Source organism: Emys orbicularis, chromosome 5 (assembly GCF_028017835.1).
Source record: "Emys orbicularis isolate rEmyOrb1 chromosome 5, rEmyOrb1.hap1, whole genome shotgun sequence".
NCBI classification, from domain to species: Eukaryota; Metazoa; Chordata; order Testudines; family Emydidae; genus Emys; species Emys orbicularis.
Genome location: NC_088687.1, coordinates 129,676,819 through 129,694,393, shown reverse-complemented (window position 1 = coordinate 129,694,393; position 17,575 = coordinate 129,676,819).

Below are 17,575 nucleotides of genomic sequence, written 5' to 3'. Positions count from 1 at the left end.
ACAGGGGCTGGCTAAAGGGAGAGCGAGAGGCTAATACTTGGGGGTGGGAGGGCTGCCACAGAGCGACAGTCTCCCAGTCACCGACAAAGGTGAGCTGGGCCTGTCCTGCCCCATCCTCAGCAACGCCACGAAGGGAGAGAGACGCCCTAGGCTCCTCTTATCTCAGATCCGCAGAGGCATCAAGCTCCCAGGGACATTTTCAAATGACTTTTGGATCTAGAGGACGCTCCGTCCCCTTCCTTCAGCCCGCCGCAATGACCTCTGCCGGCGAGAGAGACCCCTAGGCCGGGCCCTCTGTCCATCCCCTTGACTTCCTAGCCGGTTGTTAAAGCTACACGGTTACTGAGAACCCAGCTGTGATAAAACTGCTCCTTACTCCTGATCCCTAAGTTGTCTAGGCTCAGACAATGCAGCCTGGCTCCTCATTGCATTTTCAACGGGAAGATTATCCTTAGACACTGAACAGCAAAGCGAGCTGCATAAAATCAGAGCCCCCTTGCTGGCCTGTGCGGCCATGGGGCTGGCTGCACGGACATGCGTCTCGTTATTTGTCAGCACAGAACATTTGCATTTGGTAAATATCAACCTTAACACCCGGTGCCCCCCTTCTGCCTGGATGTGCTTTGCAGCTCTATAGAAGGGACTGGAGCCCTCTGCTCCATTCGACTCGGCAGGAGTGGGGGCCACGAACACCTCCCTGAGCACCGGCTCCAGCAGCCCGCACCGGAGTTTTTAAGCAACAAATTCAGTTTTTTAAAAAATTAGATTTCTACAACTCCGGTCAAAAACCGAAGCTTTTCTTTTTGGCCATTCATCATTCCCTTCCAGCAGCGCGGATCTCAGGGTAATTAAGGGCATTTATCGTGGTGGTAAAACAGTTTAGCAGTCCTTGTTATATTGGGAAGGTCACTTTGATGGATTTCCATGGGGGAAAGGATTGGGAGAGGAGGGTGGGGGCTGATTCGGGGTGGAACAGGTGCAAGAGAAATCCGCCTCGCTTCCCCCGCACTCTTGATCGGTTTGCATTGATCAGAAATGTGCCCTGGGAGCAATGGAAGGTCACCGAGGATAAAGTCTTTCCAGTACCTTTCCTGAGTGGGTGGAAACACATGGTCCCTGCAACGCGGAGCATCAAGTTGGAGTTAACTCCCGTCTGTACAATCCAGATACACCGCGTGGGAAGGAAGCCTGGATGGCCCTTCCACGCCCCCCTACCCCTCCACAAAAGTAACACATTCAGAAGAAAGACTTTTCAAATCCCACCTTTTAATTTAAATCGGAAACTCGCGCATTTTATCTAAAGGGTTTGGAGGCCAAGTGACTCCAGGAACTTTGGAAACCGACTGAGTTTTGTCCTGTCCTTTAAAATATCTGCGCGATTAGGAAATTTTCAGACCAAGATACATGTTTTTTTCTAAGAACAAAGATCTAAGCTACCTACGGCTAATATTAATTCAAATACAATAAACGCAGGGAGACAAATATCGCCTTGCAGAAATGTGCTTTAACCCCATTTCCTGATCGCACCGCTCCTGTAAACTAGAGCCCGGGTAGTGACAGACCCACTAGAATGAATATGAAAGGAGAATAAAGGGGATAGAACGGATGAGATAAGGGGACTAGAAAGCTAGGGATATGCCATGTCTGTCTCCCCTGGAAGAACTGGAAACGGGAGGACTGAAATTGGGAGTCAGGACGAGAGAGAGAGAGAGAGAGTGTGTGTATTGTACGTTGATCAGAAGCAGCGTCTAATGACATCTATTTCTTGGTCACATAGCGGGATGATCTATCGATATGTCCTTTAACCACTACCATTTTCTCTTCGATTCCAAACATGGCTGGTTTCCAAAAGATCTTCCCAATCAGGGTCCTGTGCTGAGAAAGAGCACCTCCAGATTGAGGAATGTTTAAAACTGCCATTTGTATTGGAAGCTCAAAGCGAGAGTCCATCCTACCTGTTCTGGCACTATTGAGCCGGGGGTGGTGGCTGGTAGCTTTAATTATTATTTTATTTATTATTATGGCCATCGGTCTCCAGACACAACAGGGCGCTTGTTTCAGGATAAACAATAATTAGTTTAAAGACTGTTTGCCTTTTCACCCCTTCCCTGAAATTATGAGACGTATCAGGAGTGAGCGGTAAAGCTGGGGGAAAGGGGTGGTGGAGGATGTTTAATGTTAACCCAGTTAAAGCCAAAGAATTAATTAACTCTATCCAAGAAAGAAAATGATTATTAAAAAAAAAACAAGAGAGAGAGAGATTATGAAGCAGATCTTGCCCTCTATCAATACAATGTCAGGTCCTCACAGCAGAAGATTTAAAAGCCCAGGGGATTCCAGGTTAGGGTAGTAATGAGCTTAATTGAGGTTAATGCTTCCTGCACAGCTCCTTGATTATTAAATTAATATTATCACACACATGAATCATAATTAGAAGTTTAAATAATGCTCCAGGGGAATCCTCGGAGGATCTATTAAAACAGTTCTCTTCTTTCTCACCGATTCCCTTAGAGTTTCAAACCAGCCACAGGGGGAGAGCCCGGCTGCCCTAGGGCCCTGTGGAATTGAGGTATGTTTATTCTGTTGCAAATTAAGAACGCTTGGGAGAGAGAAACATCCACTCACGACACGAGGCTTTTTGCTTCCGAAATGACACCCAGCGAGAGGTTCAAAGGCAGCTTACCTTGTTCCCTTCCAAGATTTAGTTCAGCAAATTCCTGTTTAAATCCCCCCCCTCCGTTAATCTAGGCGCTTATCTCCCTATACCCTGGAGTATATATAAAATACTAATAAAGTGGTTTGTTCTCACTTATCTCGGGGAAAGATCTCATCTGCAGCTCTTATTCATACACCTAGTGAAAGCTGATCCCTTTTGCTCAGAGTCCGTTATAAACTCACCACCCCCACCCCCAATTAAAAAAATGCCCGGGACTCTTTTGGGAGTCTTTAGAAGGGGAATGGAGGGCTGGTCAATTATAGAAATACATTAGTGTTCTCCTTTATAGCCCCCTCCCCCGCTAGGCCTTTCTGTTGTGATCCTTTTACAAACGGACCCAAATAGGTGGGTTTCTCTAACAGCAACCCCTGCCTAACCTGTCTGTGCTGTATGAACCCTCCAGAGGGTTCCATTTCGCATTAGCAATGGGCATACTTGTAATATGTATGTGGTTTTCCTGATAAGGGAGGGAGGGGGTGTCCCAGCCATGCAGTGTCTGTTTCTATGGTTGGTATTACTTCTTTTCCAGCCGACACCCCATGTGGGTATGAAGAAGAGGGTAAAACCAGCCCCTCCGTGTGTCCCTGTCTGTCCTTATCTCTTCCCCTCTATCCTGCAAGCCCTTTGTAAATACTGTACTCTGATTTCCTAAGCCTAGACAATAACACTGGTCTACAATTTTTGAGAAGTCATCTGCTTCAGAGATAAAATGTGCTATTTATTATGTATTTTGATGTGCTGAATTCAAATATGACAATTAAAACAACTGATTGGCTACTGTTTCTAAGATATTTAAGTTTTTACATTTTATGTCTATGTATATTGTGTAAATAGTAGGGTTTTAATCATAAATTGTAAACCTAGGTCTTTTCATGTGTTTATGGTTGCTTTACATGATAATATTTCACCTGTCCTGTTTATGTAACACTTTAAAAATCAGCAAAAGGGTTATATAAATAAAATTTATTATGAAACAAAAGGCAAACAACTATTATGTACATAGTTTAGTCCTATTCAGTGTCTACTCGGCGCTTCTTGGCTTGTCTCTTGTATTAATTAAATGGAGCATCTCTTGTCACTGTCCAGCAATAGTCTGCAAGCATTGATGGGCTCCATTTGCCCTGATAGCGTTTCTCCATTGTTGCAATGTCCTGGTGAAATCGCTCGCTGTGCTCGTCGCTCACTGCTCCGCAGTTCGGTGGAAAAAAATCTAGATGAGAGTGCAAAAAATGTATCTTTAGTGACATGTTGCAACCAAGGCTTTTGTATGCCTTAGGAGGTTTTCCACCAACAACCTGTAGTTGTCTGCCTTGTTGTTTCCGAGAAAATTTATTGCCACTAACTGGAAGGCTTTCCATGCCGTCTTTTCCTTGCCACGCAGTGCATGGTCAAATGCATCATCTCGAAGAAGTTCACGAATCTGAGGACCAACAAAGACACCTTCCTTTATCTTACCTTCACTTAACCTTGGAAATTTTCCACGGAGGTACTTGAAAGCTGCTTGTGTTTTGTCAATGGCCTTGACAAGTTCTTCATCAGACCCAGCTTGATGTGTAAGGGTGGTAACAAAATCTTCCTTGATTCAACAAGTGGTGGATGCTGAACACTTTTCCTCCCAGGCTCCAATGACTGTCGGAGTGACCAATCTTTCTTGATGTAGTGGGAATCTCTTGCACGACTATCCCATTCGCAGAGAAAACAGCAGTACTTTGTGTATCCAGTCTGCAGACCAAGTAAGAGAGCAACAACCTTCAAATCGCCACAAAGCTGCCACTGATGTTGGTCATAGTTTATGCACCTCAAAAGTTGTTTCATGTTGTCATAGGTTTCCTTCATATGGACTGCATGACCAACTGGAATTGATGGCAAAACATTGCCATTATGCAGTAAAACAGCTTTAAGACTCATCTTCGATGAATCAATGAACAGTCTCCACTCATCTGGATCGTGAACGATGTTGAGGGCTGCCATCACACCATCGATGTTGTTGCAGGCTACAAGATCACCTTCCATGAAGAAGAATGGGACAAGATCCTTTTGACGGTCACGGAACATGGAAACCCTAACGTCACCTGCCAGGAGATTCCACTGCTGTAGTCTGGAGCCCACCAGCTCTGCCTTACTCTTGGGTAGTTCCAAATCCCTGACAAGGTCATTCAGTTCACCTTGTGTTATGAGGTGTGGTTCAGAGGAGGAGGATGGGAGAAAATGTGGGTCCTGTGACATGGATGGTTCAGGACCAGAAGTTTCATCCTCTTCCTCTTCCTCGTCTGACTCAAGTGAGAATGATTCTGGTGCATCAGGAACCGGCAGTCCTCCTCCGTGGGGTACTGGGCGTATAGCTGATGGAATGTTTGGATAATGCACAGTCCACTTTTTCTTCTTTGACACACCTTTCCCAACTGGAGGCACCATGCAGAAGTAACAATTGCTGGTATGATCTGTTGGCTCTCTCCAAATCATTGGCACTGCAAAAGGCATAGATTTCCTTTTCCTGTTCAACCACTGGCGAAGATTTGTTGCACAAGTGTTGCAGCATATGTGTGGGGCCCACCTCTTGTCCTGATCTCCAATTTTGCAGCCAAAATAAAGGTGATAGGCTTTCTTAACCATAGTGGTTATACTGTGCTTTTGTGATGCAAAAGTCACTTCATCACAAACATAGCAGAAGTTATCTGCACTGTTCACACAAGTACGAGGCATCTCTGCTCACTTTGTCTAAACAGAAATGTATCCCTTTGCAAAATCAAACACTGACAAATAAGAGAGCACAACACTGTATGATTTCTAGAGCTGATATAGGGCAATTTGTTCAGCAGAGTGATGTAAGCTTCGTTATGATTGCATCATCCATGACTTCTAGGAATAACATGATGCAATTCCTATCATGTATGACGCAATACCAGCTTCAGATTGCATCATTCATTGTTTTGCCTAAAAAGCAAGTACTGTCCAAACCCAGTCATAGATTTATTCATAGATCCAGTCAAAGATGTATTTTAGTCATTTCTGGTTTAAATTGAGATCCCTTCCCTTTATAATTCACTTATCCTCCGCCATTCCCAAGTCAAGGGTTGTATATACTGACCCAATAGCATAACTTGAAAACTAGAGCCAACCAACAATTTTAAGCATCATTTTCGTTCTCAGTGACCCAGAATTAGTAAAGTTTGACTACATTTATTTCAGAAGCATTTTGGCTGTAGAGCAGTGTAATCAGGTTGGAGAGAGGGTGTGTGTGCAGAGGGGAGCCAACCCCCCTCCCATGGGGAGGTGTAGCAGAAAATTAGACGGTTGGTTTGATTATTTATTTATTTATTTATTTATTTGCACGTGGGTTGAAATTGACATCTGTTCCTCTGTAGGGGGCCTGGGGACAGAACGTTAACTTTGGGGTTAGAACCGGGAGAAGATTCTCTGTCATAGGTATGAACGTGGGAAGCTGGGGAAGGAAAGAAAGAAAGGGGGAAAAAAAAAAAAGCTAAGGACAGAAAGGGGGTGGTGGCAAAAAAATCAACCTTAAAACAGCCTTACTCTCCTCCTGGGATTCAGATACTGTGGACAAAAGGGGAATGGGAATAAATAAAAGAGAAATCCGATGGTTTGCACGTAAGCATCTCTCTCTCTCTCTTTCGTTTTCTCTCTATTTTCCTCTCTGTTGCTGAAACATATTGAAGGGGTAGAAAAAGGAAACATTAAGATCAACTGTGAGCCCTGCCGACGGTTTAACGATTTCAAATGAGCTCTGACTCTGGTGAAAATCTGACAATTACCCATCAGGATGGCAGATGATGGTTAAAATTACCAGAAATCAATATTCTCACCGGGTGTCCCAGCCTGATAAGAGAGACCAAGACAATGTTGACTATTAAAGTCGACAGCTTGAGATATTACACTATTAGTTATGCTATTTTTAATAATCTATAATATTTGGGCTATAATTAATTAATTATACGGGTCAGATAATATCTGGGGCTGGAATGAGGTCTGAAGGGTCTATTAAGGTTGGTAATGAGAAAGGAGAAATCTAATCTAAGGACGAGGAGCCGTGAAGGAACAAATATACAACAGACTTCAGATAGCGAGGGAGAGAGAGAGAAGGGATATAGCAGACCCAGTACACACACCTCTGCTTTCATCTTAGGGTCTCATCGCAAGAACATCTCCACTTCTCCTTTTCATGCTCATGCCCCTTTATTTGCACAAAGGCCTGATTTGCATTGAGATGTTACAACCCCCAAGTAGTTATTTTAATGTAAAAATGATTAAACGTGTACTAAGGGATTAAATAACATTTAAAAAATAAGCCTCATGAGCGTTCCTATGGAAGGGGAAATATGGTGGGAAATCTCTAGCCCAGCGGTTCTCAAACTGTGGGGTCACCAGGGCTGATTTGGACTTGCTGGGGCCTGGGCCCAAAGCCTGAGCCCCACCACCCCGGGCCGAAGCTGAAGCCCGAGGGCTTCAGCCCTTAGCAGTGGGGCTCAGGTTACAGACCCCCTGCCTGGTGGTGAAACCCTGGGGTTCTGGCTCCCCCCCCCAGGGTAGCAGGGCTCAGGCTTCGGTCCCCTCTCCTGGGGTTGTGCAGTAATTTTTGTTGTCAGAAGGAGGTTGCGAGTGCAATGAAATTTGAGAATCCTGCTCTAGCCACTGGTGGAGGCCAGCCCCTCTCTCTGGATGCTGCTAAACCACCCTTGACAAGTAAGACTTTTAATATTTTCCATGGCACCTAAAGAACATTTTAAATGCCTTTGGCATGTCCCAGATTGTATCAAGTGGCATCTGTTTCCTAATAGATGTGTGTGTGTATAGTTTATGTATGTATAGCTATACATATATAATGTATATGTGTTGTGTGTACCCCCACATAAAATGGCTTTATTTCCATCTTTTCAAATTAACTTTATCAGACTGCAAGAATTATAAACCATCTCCTTCCTCAGTGTTATTAACCAATATTCTAGGTGTGACACACAGGACTACACCTATTTTACAGTAATTGGCCACACAAAGGGTGTTTTTATTATAATCCTTATTCCAGGGGGGGTATTATTTATCATCTTAGTTCCACCCTAATTAGTTACAGGCTGAAGAAGGTGGGTGTGTTGAACAACTTCCCTGTCATTCAAGATAATGAAGGAACTAAATTTTCCTGTTCTGCTTAGATTAGACAGGGAATTTTCTTTCTAAATAGGCCTCTCTCTACTTTTCTGAACCAACTTTAATAATAAGATACCCCTTGTCCATGTCTCCTGAAAACTGCAGGAGTGAACAGAAACATCCGGAGATAGCTCAGATTCTTCTTCTTAAACTGAATGTGGTAGGTTCTTATGGGTAACTGTTCCTCCATTTCTAAAGCTCTTGTTGGTGGAGTCTCACAAGGCTCAGTACTCTCCCCTGTATTATTCCACGTCTATACAAAGTTAGTGGGAGAGCTGGTGAGGCAACATGGATAGAAGTGCCAACAGTATGCAGATGACACCCAGCTCTACATCTTTTTTGCATCAAATGTTAATACATCATCTCCCAGCTTTTTCAGTGCCTAACTAAAACCAGTACCTGAACAAAGAGCAGCTGGCTAAAGCTGAACTTGGGGAAAGTTGAGGTGATGCTGATGGGAAGAAGGAAGTGCTTAAAGAACTTGACTCCTCTCTAACATCCCCTAGAATTGAAGGGATCTGCCCTCAGATAGTTCAGCTGGTCTATGGCTTTGGGGTCCTTTTGGTCTGCTCAATGCTATTGGCAAATAGCCATTGAGACAAAAAAACAACCAAACCGAAAAGCCAATTTCCATCAGCCAGAATTAAAATTTTTATTAAAGTGAATGTTTAAAATGAAATATATATGAGTTAAGAGGGAAGGTACTGTACATCTGGGGTCAGGCTTCGGTTATGGGGGGTTACAGGTATCATTTGCAAGGGTGAAAAGATACATACATATCGCATAACCTGCATAGACCCAGATTGGGGTGCAAGGGTTTTTAAAGTATCAGTGGATAGGTGGGCTCGGGTACGCCACCCATGGAATGAATAAGGAGTCCAAGTCAGTATCGGTGTAGCGGATAAGTACATGGGTGGGGTGCATCCCTTGGTACATCAGGGAAGGAAGTGGGCTATTTCCCTGGTCAGTGGTCTCAGTTACTCAGTGTGGTATTGATGGTGTCCTGTGATGTGTTCCGTATAAATGTCTCTGGACCACCTGATGGTGTTGGACACCATGAGCTGTCTCATGAGCCGGGCATAGTGTTGACCGACTCCACACGCTCTCAGAACCGGCTCGTTGTGGAGGTCCCACAAGCCCAGGGCTCCCACGATCAGGGCATGTATCTGGACCTCGTAGCCCTGGGCTCTCAGGGTCTCGGCCAGCGTTGCACTGCATCCTATCAGAAACAGATTTGGCCACAATGATCTACGTACTCGTGACCATGATCATTGCAACTCATTATATCTAAAACACTCCAACTAGTTCAAAGTACAACTGCCCATCTGACTACTACATAGGTCACCTGGAGCACGCTACTGCATTGACTCCCTATTGAACAGAGAGTCCTGATACTTAAGACTCTCCAGGGATCTGATACTAGCCACCTGATAATTTGCCTCTCCTGCCTCAAGCTTGACTCTCCCAACAGCTACATTCCACTGTAGCAATGAAACTGTTGACCAGTAGGAGGAAGCTCATGAGGATGGGAGGCAGAACTTTTATAGGCACTGGATTTAGCCTATGGAAGCCCCCATAGTACAAGATAGAAATAACCCTGGATGTCACCAGTTTCAGAACTAAATGCAAAACTCATTTCTTCAGCTTAATGCTCCTTCATTAACTGGTTCATACCGAACACCTCTCACATCCCAAGCAAACAAAAGCCTAGGACTAATCAAGCTAGGTAGGAAGAGGGAGAAAGAGATTGCTGTTCTTCTTTCTCTTTTTAAATACTTGGATGGTGCACAGATGTCTATGGTGTCTGCAGCTTTTTAAGTACCTAGAGAAGAGGCTTTTCCACTGAGCAACCAGGTTCATTAATAAATATAAAGATTCTTCTCAAATATGCTAGTGTCCAGAAAGATGCAATTAATTCAGGGTAAATTCACTCCTGTGTTGAAAACCAGCACAAAGATGTTGAACGACTCCAAAATAGGGTGTCAGTGAGACTAAAGTGGTGCATAAGCCAAGAGTAGTCTCTGCAGCTGGTTGACTTGCACCCATAGCAAATAACTAATAAATAAGACATCTTTTATTTTATTCCAGGAAATTATACTTCACCCATCACCACAGAAGCTGAGCTCTTATGGCACAGAATATTATGAAATACGAATTTTTTTATGCTGTTGTAATGAACAGGAAATTTAAGCTTATGACTCAATGAATTTTGGATATCATGAAAAACACACGAATCTTTAACACAAACTGAAGGAGAAGAAAGCCACGCAAGGCAGACAGATTCTTCATGTGCTGTATATATTTTTCTGCCTGCTAAAATCTCTGCTCTTGTCTACTATGGCAGCATCAGTGATGTTAAAATTACCCTTCAAAGGTCTCCTCCTGTGGCTTTATCAAATGCTGAGGCCAAATTTGACCTTGGTTACACTTATGCAGCCTCCTGAGGAAAAAAATCCCTTGACGCTTGGGCTTTACTCCACTGGGCAACAGAAATGTAAGGCACATTAGTGACGGGTGAGACAAGAGTGTATTCTTTACTTGTAATAGAAAAGGCAGCTCTGCAAATGCATATTTGGCTGTGGGAAGTGATAGGGAATGCTGCCCCAGCAGTGTGAGACATACAATTCCTTTTCACCTTGTGCATTTCACGCCAGTCATGAATCCCTTATCTGATGCTGTATGTAAGAGGGTGGCACATATATACGGGTTTCCTATGTATGGATACCACCTGTTCAGTTTTTATCTGTTGAATTTCAGAATGTTCATGCTAGCCTTTGCTCTAGAATGACTAGAAAGGGAAGGTGCCATGTATTACAGCAAAAACTGACTGTGAAATTCAAAGAGGCTGCCAAGCCTGTGGCTATAATGTACTCCTGTGTCTAGCTAGCTGTTGTTGTTGTTTGTTGTATGTTTTTGTATTGCAGTAATGCCTAGGAGCCCAGCCCTCACCATGGACCAGGATCCCATTGTGGTAGGCACTGTACAAACACAGAACAAATACCAAACCCAGCAATCTGTATGCTCCACAATTTTCTGTTGATGTTGTCACTGGGTGACTGGCCCATTTAAGGGGAGATGGGGCTTAGCACCACCTGTGATTAATCAGCTGTTTCTCAGCTGAGGCTGTGGGTCTCGACGATTGCCTACCTCTTTATAAAGGCCAGTAGGAGCTCAGCTGAGCTGGAGAGCTGCAGGGGAAGTAATTTAGTGATTAGGGGATTTTGAGGTATATGGTCTGGGGGTATAAGAACTGCAGTAAGCAGGTAGGTTCCTCTAGGCGTTCCAGGTCTGGGAATGGACCGGGAAGAGAACTGGCTGAGGGAGGTGAGGGAAAAGTTCTGGGAACTGTAGGCTGAGCAGTGGAACTATTTTCTGCCTGTCTAAGTTTCTGTTTAACCAGCTTATGTCCCGAGGGGAGAGTGAAACAGGCTCTGCCATGGCTTTTGCCCTTTCTGGGTTAGTGAGACAACCCAGTTCCTTACAGAAGTCCTCATGACTTCCTGGTGCTCAGGGAACAGCTGATTGATTTTTCATATACAGGAACAACCCAATTTTTGGGCCCCTATTGGAAGCAACTTTAAAAAGCCACTTGCTCATCTATGGCATGCAGCTGCTCTGCAGGCACAAAATGGCTGCTATGCATGTATCCTATAGGAATAAGTTTCTTTAGAGGCTGCCAGGACCTTATTCCACTCCAACATGCTGCCTTATTGTGTCCCACAGGTAGTGGTTGTGTTAGGGCTAGGGAAAGGGGTGCAGTAGGGGTGGGTCAGCCCTGGGAACTCAGTGCAGCATGTGGAGTAGCAGCTGTTCTACTGTAGCTTGCTGGATCACTGGTGGCCAAACTCTGCCCTGAATTTCAATTGTATACCACCCCTCCCCGACTTCAGAATCTGGCTCAGAAGTGCCGTGCAGTAACCTGCTCCTGGAGGCACGCAAGAAAACTGCCCATGTATCTAGGGCAGAATTTGGGAATATTCTAAGATACTTGTCACGTTGAGTTGAAGTGTGTACACATCTCTAGAGGCAACTTAAATATGCTGCTTCTGGGCCCAGTTCTCAGCAAGTGGGCTGCTCCTCCAGATACAGAAGTAGGCTGTGTACCCTCTCGTACAATCTTGGTGCATTACAAAGCATGCCAGGCTGCACATAAGGTGCAATAGATGAGGAAAAAGGTGTTTGTAGCACGGTACTGGTGCAAAAGCACCTAATTAGCCCTGCCCAGCCAGCTCCAATCAGGGGGAAAAGATTGGAGCTGATGGAAAAGGCCTGATGCCGGCCTGAGGATTGGCAACACCTGCTGGCCTGACAAGCCAAGGGTTATAAAGGCTGGGAGGGAGGCAGAAGGTATCCAGGGAAAAGTCAGTCAGGGAGGGAACTGGAGGCCTCCTAGTTGAAGGCTGATTCTACCTGTAAAGGTGTTGACTAATTCTGTAAAGCTTCTATATAGATAGATACTGGTGGTGGGATAACCTGAAGTAAATAAAGACATGGGTGTTGCACAACACTGAAGCCTCTCTGAGCCTTATTGGAGGGTAGCAAGGTGGGTTGTGAATCCTGTTAGTGGTGTGTGGGTGGGTGGGTGGTGGTGTTTTTTTGACAGAGCCCCAGGCTGCTTGTCCACATTCCATACCAGATTTAAGGAGAGTGCAGAAGTTGAAGGAAGGCCAGCAAAGTACTTCAAGCCCTGATGTGGAGTAAGGCACATTCACCAGCATGTAGGCATCAGGGAAGCCTGCCCACTCTAGAGGCAACGGGGGCAGAACGCAGCCTGGAAGCTGCACCTGCAGCTGAACAGAAGAAAACCAAGCCCAAAGGTAGCAATTTGTACTCTTCGTGTGGCAGAGGGCACAGCACACTGCGAGTCCCTGTAGAGCTCGGAATACATGCACTATGGCTAATATCTGAAATGGAAGGACACATGTGGCAATTGTCTCTAGTCTGAAGTCTTTATGTACCACGAGCAGGGTGAAATACCTTCACTGCACAGCAAAGGTGAAGGGTATTTAACCAGAATGATAGCCATACAATGGAGATATGGGGACTTTTCTCAGTCTCCCACACATCACTTAATAGGTATGCAGACAAAAATGAACTGTGAAAACATACCAAACTAGGGGCCCCTCCAGCAAGGTGCTGGGTTGGCACAAATGTATCAGTGGCTTGCACATAGGCATGCTATTCAGCCATAGTTCATTGCTTAGCTGTCCTGACCTGACTCTAGTAAAGCATAAGACATACTAGCCTCACTGGTGTCATTTATTGGCATGTACCATAGATGGGATAGTCCTTCCAGAGTGATACCCTGAATTGCAGTCTTTCCCAAAAGACTGGTTATGAGCTGTGGCAGTGCATGTCCTGTCTACTATACCACCACTTGATTGGGGAAGGCCCAAGCTCCTACTGGTTACTTGTCACATACATGTGGAATTTGTGGGATATGACTGGCCACTAAGAGTAGGGGAGGCCTATTGTCACTGCAAATCCAGTTCACCAGAGGGTTTTCTGTAGCAACATGTGCAGTTAGCACCTCAGAACATCAGCTTTTTCCACTGGATCTAGTTTGCTCAAACATGGTTTGGCTGGCCGGGTGGCCTGCCTTGTAGGCAACATTTCTGAATGGCTGTTGGGGTGTTTTGTGCATAGGGAACAGCTCCCTCTCAAAGGACCACCACCTGTTGGAGGCATAGTTGGTATGCTGCCCTATGACTTGTTAATGAGCATGGTGCTTCATCCTGTTTCGATGTTCACTAACCATGAGACCGTCCTTCCTCCTAGCTTGCATACTCTAATGTATCCATGCATTTCAGGACTTCCATTCCCGTCTATTAGGTGCAGAGCATCACCACCATGGCTTTGACTTTTGAAGACACTGGTTAATGTATGAAGCCAAAACAGTTTAATATTTACAATGGTTTGATAAAGGGAAGGTTAACAACATTGACATAACTTATTGCTTGTGATGGATTAGTTAAAGCACTGCTCAGTCTCTTAGCTTGTGTTGCGACTCCAAATGCTAGCAAAGCTGGAGCAGTGGGGGGATGAGGCTCCAAGTTTTTCAGTTCAGTAGCACTCCAGGGTGCCAAAACTCTATCCCTATTAGATGAATTGTTTTTCTAGAATAAATGGGGTGAATTAAATGAAGACTACCACGTTCCTGATTTGCCCTTATTGACAGACTGTTCTGGGCTGGCCCTATTAACAAGGTGCTGAGTTACGGCAAATTCTTTCAAGGTATTCATGAACCTGACCAACTTTCTCCACCCTGAAAACTTCAGGTGGAGGTGGTGGTGCCCTACTTCTGCTCTTGCTCTGTTCCACTGTGGGTAAATACTTAAATAGTTATTTGATGAGAGAGAGAAGGACTCTGTAGTCCACTGGTCAGGTCAACAACCTGGGAGGTGGGAGACCAAGGGCATAGTCTCCCTTGTCCAGCCACTCTTTATTGATCCAGATTGGAACAGCTTCAAGAGGAGAGAGTGAGGAAGCCCCACAGAAGAATATCCCGTAGCTCAGCGGATAGAGCACTCTGAGAGGAGGGAGACCCCTGTTTCATGGATTCCAACACGGAAAGTGACCGCTATGATCACACAGGCCATAGAACTTCCCCACAATAATTCCCCATATCTTTTTTTTTTTTGGAAAAACATCTGCTCTTGATTTAAAAATGGTCAGTGATGGCGACTCCGCCATGACCCTGGATAAACTGTTCCAGTGGGTAATTACTCTCAATGTTTAAAAATGTTCTCCTCGGTTCCAGTCTGAATTCATCTTGCTTCAACTTTCAGCTGCTGGATCTTGTTATACCTTTCTCTGCTAGATTGAAGAGGCTGTTATTAAATATTTGTTCCCCATGTAGTTACTAATAGACTATAATCAAGTAATCCCTTAACATTCTCTTTGTTAAGCTAAATAGATTGAGTTCCTTGAGTCTCACTTTAAAGCCTTCCCCCTCCTTTTTTTTTTAAAAGCATTCTCATGGCTCTTCTTTGAACCCTCTCCAATTGTTCAACATTCTTCATGAAATATGGACACCAGAACTGGACACCGTATTCTAGCAGTAGTCGCACCAGTCACCAAAAATAGAGGAAAATAACTTCCCTACTCAAGGTTCCCCTGTTTATGTATCTAAGGATCTCATTAGCTCATTGGGCCACAGTGTCATGGACCAGTGTCACTGGGCGCTCATGGTCATCTGATTATCCACCACGACCATCCTGGAAGTGTGGCCTGCATTCTTTGTTCCTAGATGTATACACTTAAATTTAGCCATATTAAAACAATTGTTTGCTTGTGCTCTGAATCAGTGACCTGTCCTCTCCATTATTTACCACTTCCCCCAATTTTTGGGTTATCCACAAACATTATCAGGGATGACTGTTTTTCTTCCAGGCCATTGATAAAAATGTTAAACAGCATAGGGCCAAGGACCAATCCCCCTGTCACCCCTCTTAGAAACACACTTGTTCAACAATGATCCCCATTTGCAATTACATTTTAAGACCTACCAATCTGCTTTTAATCCATTTAATATGTGCCATTTTACTTTTATATCATTCTAGGGTTGTTGTTGTTTTTTTTTAAAATTACAATGTTGTGTGGTACCAAGTCAAATGCTTTACAGAAGTCTAAGTATATTGCATCAACACTCTAACTAGATAAATTCATGGAGGATAGGTCCATCAATGGTGATTAGCCAAGATGGACAGGGATGGTGTCCCTAGCCTCTGTTTGCCAGTAGCTGGGAATGGGCGACAGGGAATGGATCACTTGATGATTACCTGTTCTGTTCATTCCCTTGGGGGCACCTGGCATTGGCCACTGTCGGAAGACAGGCTACTGGGCTAGATGGACCTTTGGTCTGACCCAGTCTGGCCGCTCTTATGTACTTTATCATCCAAACTTGTAATCTCATTTTAAAAAAACATTAATTTAGACAGGGTCTATAAACCATTTTGATTGACATTAATTATATTACCCTCTTTTTTAATTCTTTATTAATCAAGATCCATATTAGCTGCTCCATTATCTTTCCCAGGATCCATGTCAGACTGATAGGCCTATAATTACCCAGGTCATCCTATTTACCCCATGTAAATCTTGGCACAATGTTAGTTTCAGAAGAATGGAAGAAAACTTCCCCAGTACTCCAAGACTTGTTGGAAGTAAACATTAATGGTGTAGTGAGCTCCTCACCCAGCTCTCTTAAAACTCTTGGATACAAACTATCTGGACCTACTGATTTAAAAATTTCTAACTTTAGTAGTTGCTGTCTTTCCATTCGACTAGTATATCAGTATATGATATGACTACATCATCCATTTTTCCCAAATACAGAAAGGAAATATTTATTTTGAACATTCCTGCCTCTTCTTCATTTTTATTGTTAATTCTACCATTTTCATCTAGTAATGGACCAACACTATTGTCAGGATTCCTTTCCCCCCCCCCATAATATAGTTTAAAAATTCCTTATTGTCCTCAGCTTTGCTAGATGGACATTTCTCCTTATGTTCCTTTGCTTACCGTATCAATCTTCTACAATTCCTAACTTTGGATTTATAGTCACTACTTTCAGATTCCCATTTCTTCCATTTGCTTCATATTATTTAATTTTTGAGAGCTTGTGACAGACCATCAGGGTTCAGACACCCCAAGGGGAGAATAGCAAAATAAGCAATTGAATAATCTGGTTGTAGACACTATTACCATGTATAAAAATGTTAAGTAATGTCTTTTATGAAAGCTTGTAATGTCGTGAACTTGGTCATTAGGACCATGTTATATAGCAGGGGTGGGCAAACTTTTTGGCCCGAGGGCCATATTGGGGTTGAAAAACTGTATGGAGGGCCGGGTAGAGGAGGCTGTGCCTCCTCAAACGGCCTGGCCCCCACCCCCTATCCGACCCCTTCCACTTCCCACCCCCTGACTGCCCCCCTCAGAACCCCTGACCCATCCAACCCCCCCACTCCTTGTCCCCTGACCGCCCCCTCCCGGGACCCCCTGCTCCCAGTCCCCTGACTGCTCTGACCCCTATCCACACCCCCGCCCCCTGACAGGACCCCCGGGACTTCCATGCTTCTCCAATCCCCCACCCGTTCCCTGACCACCCCCCAGAACCTCCGCCCCATCCAACCGCTCCATGTCCCCTGACTGCCCCCCGGGACACCCTGCCCCTTATCCAACTCCCCGGCCTGGCCCCCTTACTATGCCGCTCAGAGCAGCATGTCTGGCAGCCGCGCCGCCCGGCCGGAGCAGACACACTGCCGTGCTGCTCGGCAGGAGGGCACAAGCCTGCCACCCAGATCACTGCCTATGCAGCAGCGTGGCTGCAGGGAATGGGGGACACCGGGGGCTAGCCTCCAGGGCTGGGAGCTCAATGGTCGGGTAGGATGGTCCCGTGGGCCGGATATGGCCCGTGGGCCGTAGTTTGCCCACCTCGGTTATATAGGGTGTGTGTGTGTGAGTGAAATAGTAACTGTAACTTTAGTGAAACTACAGCATTGCCTCACCACACTGCTGTGAGGTGATCAGGCAGGGAGCATACATCTCAGGCCAGGTGTTCACATCAAACTGGCTCCAAACACCTTTCATTGTCCAGCCAAAGTTAATGGGAAAACATTGAAACAACTTGAAAATGAAAAGAAAACCACAGTCTGGAAACCCCATCCCTGTTCTGTGTAACCATGAATTACCATA